Here is a 7,187-nt window from a genome sequence, read left to right as displayed (position 1 = left end):
TGGGGAAGTGGCTGGCACAGCTTGGGCGAAGACCTGAGGGCAGGAGCCCAGGACAGTCCCAGGACTAGAGTGACACACTCTGCTGTGATCTTACAGTGACCATGTTCAGGATACGATTTGACTCAAGTAACCACGAATACGTCTGATTCAGGTCTTCATGACAACCAGCCTACATGGAGGTCCTTCTGAGCCACCATCACACCGCCAGCCCGGGAGTGACAAGGCCGGCCAAGCACCTCATTCTCAGCTACATCGGGGACCACAGGATTCTGGGACAGTGGGCAATGGACAGCCACTTGGCTGAAAGGCCTAAATCTTCTGGGATCTGAGACAGCTGGCAGCTGGTCAGCTTCAAGTAACAGTGCCACTGCGCTCTCCAGAGCAAACTGCCAACTGCTCCCCCAGGGCTGTCCAAGCCAGGCAGAGAGGCAGGTCCTCTGACCCACTGGCCCAGCAATGAGGTCGCCCTTTGAGTTAATTGATAGAGCACCCCGACTTCCCAGGTGGCTCAGAGGTAAAGAATCAGCCTGTGATGCAGGAGGCGCAAGGTCAATCCCTGGGGCGGGAAGATTCCCCGGGGAAGGGATGGCAACCCATTCCAGTATTCTTGCCTGGAAAATCCCATGGACAGAGGAGCCAGGCAGGCTACAGTCCACGGGCTCACAAAGAGTCAGACACGACTTAGTAACTAAACAGCAACAGCAGCAGGATGAAGGTGTCGTTTCCAGAAAGATCCAGCATTTGGGACAGAGTAGCAGGACCGGGTGGGGCACTCCAGCAAGAAAAGAGACAAGCGGTTGTCTTGGGTCACGTCTGCAGCCGACTCTCCCTGGGACTCCAGAGCGCGATGCCCATAAAAGCTGACACCCAGCCAGGACACTGGGAATGCTGAAAAGTGACACTGAGGACTCAACTCTAATTAAGAGACAAGTTAGAAACACAAGCGCCTGTCGCACCAGGACACGCACAGACCTGTCGACAGCAGGAGGCAGGCCACTTGAAAGAGCGAGTGAGACCTCGATCTGCCTCTGCCAGGAACGTGGTTCTCTTAGGTGTGTAAGCATAAGGAAAATGTGCACTCTGGGCGCATCTGCTAAGTCGCTTCAGTCGCTTCCAACTCTTTGCCACCCCGTGGGCTGTAGCCCGCCAGGCTCCTCTGTCCATGGGATTCTCCAGAGTGGGTTGCTGTGCCCTCCTCCAGGGGATCTTCCCAACCCAGGGATCGAACCTGCGTCTCTCATGTCTCCTGCATTGGCAGGCGTGTTCTTTACCACTAGGGTCACTTGGGAAGCCCCAGTAAGATGTGTGTACGTGTGCTTAGTCTCTCGGTCGTGTCCTACTCTGCGACCCCATAGACAGTAGCCCAGCAGGCTCCTCTGTCCATGGGACTTCCCAGGTAAGACTATTGAAGTGGGTTGCTTTTCCTACTCCAGGGGATCTTCCCAACTCAGGGATCAAACCTCCATCTCCTGTATCTCCTGCATTGGCATACAGATTCTTTATCACTCATGGTAAAGAATCATGATTCCTTATACCCAGTGGCCTTTCCTGCCCAAGGCTCCAGGAGCAAGGCTGGGTCACGTGGGATGAACTGTGAGCCCAGAACCCCAGGCTTCCTAGGTGCTCTTACCACCCCCCTACCACACAGAGACTGCGGCCCCCGGATTCTAGCAGTGGGGTCTCTGGAGGGGCCTGATCTCCCCAGGCCTCAGCTTCCTAACCTTTAAGACACAGACTATCTTCCCTTCCCTTGAAACCATAGAATTTTAGAGTTGGAAGGAACCTTAAAATCCTCCCACTCACATGCCTTTGTTTATAAAAGAAAAATCTGAGGCGCAGAGAGACAGGAAAGTCCTACAACGTCACACAGCATTTCCACAGCTGCCGCACAAAGCCTGCCCCCTCCAGCAGCGGTTTTCAAGCTTAGAGAGTGTGCACTGCAAGCCCCTTTCAGGGAATGTTGTTGTTTAGTCACTAAGTCGTGTCCAATTCTTCTGCAACCCCATGTACTGTAGCCTGCCAAGCTTCTCTGTCCATGGGGATTATCCAGGCAAGAATACTGGAGTGGGTTGCCATTTCCTTCTCCAGGGGATCTTCCTGACCCTGTGATCAAACCCAGTTCTCCCACACTGCAGGCTGATTCTTTACCACTGAGCCACCTGGGAAGCCCTCCAGGAGGTGGCAGCACCTAAAATGCAGATACCCAGGCCTCATCCACCAGGCCAACATTCAGTGGGTCTGGGGCCCCAGGAATCTGCATGTCAAACAAATTCCCCAGGGGTCAGCACACAGAGGCTCCTCATCACCTGTGTGTTTTCATTTCCGACCACCTCGTTGGGCTGCTGTGAACAGAAGACAACGGGAGGGACTCATCTTCCAAGAAGGGTGCTGTCCTGCCACTTCCCTGTCTCCCAGACCCTCCCCTTCTCTCCCTCTCTACCCCACTGTCACCTGAGCGAATTCCCATGTCTGTATTTTCCAGGTCTGGAGCTCCTTTGAGTCTGCAGGTGGACTCAAAGAAGGATGGTCACTGTTCCCTTGAGGGCACAGTGTCCTACCTGGCCCAGAAGCTACTGGCTCCTGGGAGAACCAACAGAGCAGAAGCAGACTCTGGGGCTGGAAGGGCAGCCAGCTGTCCCCCAGGGGAGTCAGGGACAGTAGAACAGAGCAGGGGCTATTCCCGCCCTCCTGTTCTAGGCCATCACAAAGAATCAGGAGTGGAGTCAGACACTCCTGAGTGCATGCTCATCTCAGCCACTAACAGCGTGAACTTGTGCAAACCACTTCTTTTCTTTGCACCTCACACCCAGTGGCCAGTTGTGGGTAAAGGTAACTTGCCAGGCATGGGTATTTTTATTAAAAAAGACAGCCCTGGTAAACCACAAACTGCCACCAGAAGGTAGTGAAAGTGAAAGTTGCTCAGCCGTGTCTGTCTCTTTGCCACCCCACGGACTATACAGTCCACGGGATTCTCCAGGCCAGAACACTGGAGTGGGTAGCCTATCCCTTCTCCAGGGGATCTTCCCAACCCAGGAATTGAACCGGGGTCTCCTGCACTGCTGGTGGATTCTTTACCAGCTGAGCTATCAGGGAATCCACTTGATAAAACACAGGATGGCCAGATGTGAATTTCAAAAACAACAAATAATTCTATGTGTGTGAATATCCCAAACGTTGCACAGGACATACTTATACTAAAATGTTATGCATTTGTTTACCTGAAATTCAGAGTGAATTACCATCCTGGGATTTTGTTTTCTTGCTTGGGGTTTGTTTGCTTGCTTGTTGTTGCCAAGTTGGCCGGTGAGCCTTCCTTCAGATCCAGCCCCGGCAGGCTGGCTCCCCCAGACCCCTCTGCCCCCGAAAGCAGAGCCCTGCAGGAGTCTGCACAGAGGGGACCGGCCAACCCCGTGGTGTTCCACCAGTGACCAAGCGCTCCCATCCGCGCAGAGGCTCACCTGGCATGCATCGTGTTTTTGTGCTGTCAGAGCTCGTCAAGGTCACTGGTTCAGCCTGGTTTGCTTTTCTGGAGGAGGAAGGGGCAGAGGAGGTGATGGCAAGGGCTTTGCTGGGAGGGTGGCAGGTCTCTGCTCTTTCCTCTGAATTCTCCTACTTAGGCCCTGCCTAGAAAGCCCTAGAGCCTGTGCCCCAAGGCGCCTAGTTTCCTTGGCAGGAAGTGGATGGCCTCCAACTTCCGGAAGGCCAGGAGCCAAGAGGTCCTGATGCACCCCTCCTTCAACTGCATTTAACTCTCTGTATGACCTTGGGCAAGTCACTCCCATCAGCTCTCCAGGCCTTCTGGACAAAACAGGGTAATAACAGCATTAATGCTTATTGGTAGTTCCCGTGTATACCTTGTAGATCCATGGTTCCCAATCTTTTTGACACCAGGGACTGGTTTCACGGAAGACAATTTATCAACAGACAGAGGGCAGGGGATGGGATGGTTTGGGGATGATTCAAGTGCATTTACATTTATTGTGCACTTTTTCTATTATTATGACATCAGTTCCACCTCAGATCATCAGGCATTAGATCCCAGAGGCTGGGGACCCTGTTATAGAGGCTACCCTTCTAATCCTCCCCACAGCCCTGTGAGGTGGGTACTAGCATGATTCACATTTTACAGGAGAGGAAACTGGAAGGCAGAAGCACACACAACCAGTGAGAGGGAGAGACAGCATCTGAACCAAGCAGGTCTGGGCTGGAGCCTGCGCTCTCAGCCCCTTGCCAGACGCCTCTGTGAAATAGGAGAGGCCCGAATGCATGAGGAGAAGGGAAAGGAGTGATTAATGCCTGCCCATCACCTACTCTGCTAAAATCACTGTGCCTTTGATAGAGAGGACCTCACATAACCCTGGCCACAAACCTGCTATCGGATTCTGTTCTTCAGTCTGAAGTTAGGGCAGGGAAACGGAGGCACAGAGAGGTCTGGGACTTGCCTAGGGTCACAATCTGAGTCTACATCAGAACCCAGCTCTCTAGCCTCAAGGCCTAGACTAGGTGATCCACACTCACCCACCCCACCCCACCCACTGCCCCGCTCTGGTTCACAGAGCTTAAGACCCTGCTCTGGCCACAGGCCATGGGCAGTGAGGTCACAGATGTTCTCGGTACTTCACCCCAGGAGACGCCGGGAGCCCCCAAGCTGACCTCCTGCTGCCTCCATCTTCCCTTCCTGAATGAGACCAACGCTCTACCAGGGCCTGGACACTCTTCCTTGCTCTGGACCTGTCCATCCTTAACCCCCACGTCTCCATCTGGTGGCTCTTTGCTTTCCTATATTATGGACAAGAGGAAGAATAACATTTGCTATTCTTGCGTGCTCATGGGTGCTTAGTTGCCTCGTCGTGTCTGACTCTGTGCAACCCCATGGACTTCAGCCCTCCAGGCTCCTCTGTCCATGGAATTTTCCAGGCAAGAATAGTAGAGGGGGTTGCCATTTCCTACTCCAGGGGATCTTCCCTACCCAGGGATCGAACCCACCTCTCCCATATAGCCTGCATTGGCAAGCAGATTCTCTACCTCTGAGCCACCTGGAAAGCCCTTTCTATTTTTACTGCTCATTCATTTACCCACATTAAATGACTCTGATACTGACAATCACCAGTCGGACATATTGATCAGCATTCCTGTGTCCCAATTTCACACAGAAGAAAGAGGGGGGAGGCTCAGAGAACTTAAGTGACCTGCCTAGAGTCACTCAGTTTTTAAGCCAGAACTCCAATCTATGCCTTCCAAATCCAGGGCTCTATAGAGACCTCAGAGGTCAATTAAAGTACTTTAGAAATGAAAAAACTGAGACCCAGACATGACACATGTCCTGGTCAAGGTCACAGCCATCCATGGCAGAACTGAGACTGAAATTCACAGCTCCTGACCCATAACACCAAGTCCTCATGTGAATAACAGTGGGAACCAATTATACTCCCTCAACTGACAATGGGGGTTCATGATGCCAACACCACCAAGAAGCAAAGGCAGAAGCTGTCAAAACCAGGGTGAACCCCCATTCCACAATGGAGATCTGCACCTGGACCTTCCTGTCTCCGGGACAGTCTTCTGGTGGGGAGGGTCTGGGGAGCCAGACAGCAAATGAAGGCAAAGTGTAAAGCCGGGGGACTCTGCACCCTGCACGTCAGGTCTTTTTAGAACTTGCTGGTGTGGGAGAGCCAGCCTGGGCTGAAAGTGCCAGCTCAGGAGAGAAATGATTGCCTGGGATGTGTGTTTAGTGACAGTTCGGAATGAATAAGTGAGCACAGAAATTCAGGACATAGATGAGCAGCATCCTTGAATTCTCAATAAATGGAAATACATACATATATATATATATATATTTCTCAAAGATAAATCCACATCAATGTCACCTTTTTTACTGTGGGTCTTACAGCTCTGCTTCCTATTCTGCCAAGCCCCAGGGGCAAGGTGGGAGGCGGAGTCTGGCTCTGAGGGCTCACTGCTGGGACCACGCTCATATGCTCACCAGTGGAAGCCTGGAATCCACTGAAGGTAAGGACAGTCCACCTGCTCAGGGCTCATCCTTATGGATGCTGGGGTCCCCTCTTTCCAGTTCTGCCTTTGCCTCCTTCCTCCTGGCCTTCACAGGGCCCCTTACCTACTGTGCCCTTATGTTCCTGTCTGCCAGCTGGGCACGTATGTCTATGTCACCAACAGAAAAAGTGCACCAGGCAAGCAAAAGGTGTCCCAGCCCAGGAGATTTTTGTTCAGCAATTTCACATCTGGACTGAAAAGCTACTGCAAATCTTTACTGCATCACTGGCTCTTTGCAGGCTGCTCTTATTCCTCACCAGGAATATTCCTTACCCCTTTTAGACAGAAGAGCAAATTGGCAGCTGAGAAATCAAAACCACTGAGCTCCAGAAGCTATTAGAGAGCTCTTAGAACTGGTGCACTCTCTCTCCATGTTCAGGGTACTGAGAACAGTGCTGAGTCGCTGCTCACACAGTAGGGAGTCTTCCACTTAGGAGGGGCCCAGAAATAAGGCACATCCATCATTGATATTGTTGTTGTTTGGTCCTGTCCAACTCTTTTGCGACCCCACGGACTCCTCTGTTCATGGGATTTCCCAGAAAAGAATACTGGAGTGGGTGGCCATTTTCTTCTCCAGGGGATCTTTCCCACCCAGAGATCAAACTCGGATTCTTTACCACTGAGCCACCTAGAAATCTCTACCTCCACCAGTGCCAGGGGCCCAAGCCCCATGAGACGATCTGGGAAACCCAGGTTCCAAACATTGCTGGAGGTAAACAAAGGGAAAAGCATAGCAACAAGGCCCAGAAATTCCAGAGAATTCCAAATGTGTCCCTCCCCACTCTCCTTCCCTAGGAGAGTCCCAGGAAAAGTTCAGGCTGGGAACATGCGAGGATTACACCTGGAGCAGCTCTCATTCAGGGCAGTGGCCATGAGCGACCAGGTCTCTGCCCCAGAGGGCTGCCCCGAGGCTAGAGACATTTCCGGCCAGACTGGTGGGATATGGGGTTGGGGGAGGACCAGTGGGCTTGAAGCAGATTAAAATCCGTTTCGATCTTCACTGCCCACACAGCAGCAACCATCGGCGTCTATTGGGCACTTAAAACGTGGCCAGTGTGTGGTTAAAGAACTGGCTTTCACTGTTTAGATAATTTCAGCGAGTTTCAGCGTAAATGCCAACACTTGGTTCAATTATT

The 7,187-nt window shown here is 52.2% G+C and overlaps 1 protein-coding gene across 1 annotated transcript in view; it reads right to left on the bottom strand.

Moving 5' to 3' along the window:
• Positions 1-7,187, bottom strand: part of LRRC38 (leucine rich repeat containing 38) — a 35,384-nt gene that overhangs the window by 27,511 nt on the left and 686 nt on the right. The window lies entirely within an intron of this gene.

This window comes from Bison bison, unplaced genomic scaffold (genome assembly GCF_000754665.1).
Source record: "Bison bison bison isolate TAMUID 2011002044 unplaced genomic scaffold, Bison_UMD1.0 scf7180017864289, whole genome shotgun sequence".
In the NCBI taxonomy this organism is placed as follows: domain Eukaryota; kingdom Metazoa; phylum Chordata; class Mammalia; order Artiodactyla; family Bovidae; genus Bison; species Bison bison.
The sequence above is the reverse complement of the archived record's forward strand: the minus strand, read 5'-3'. Positions and strand labels throughout refer to the sequence as shown.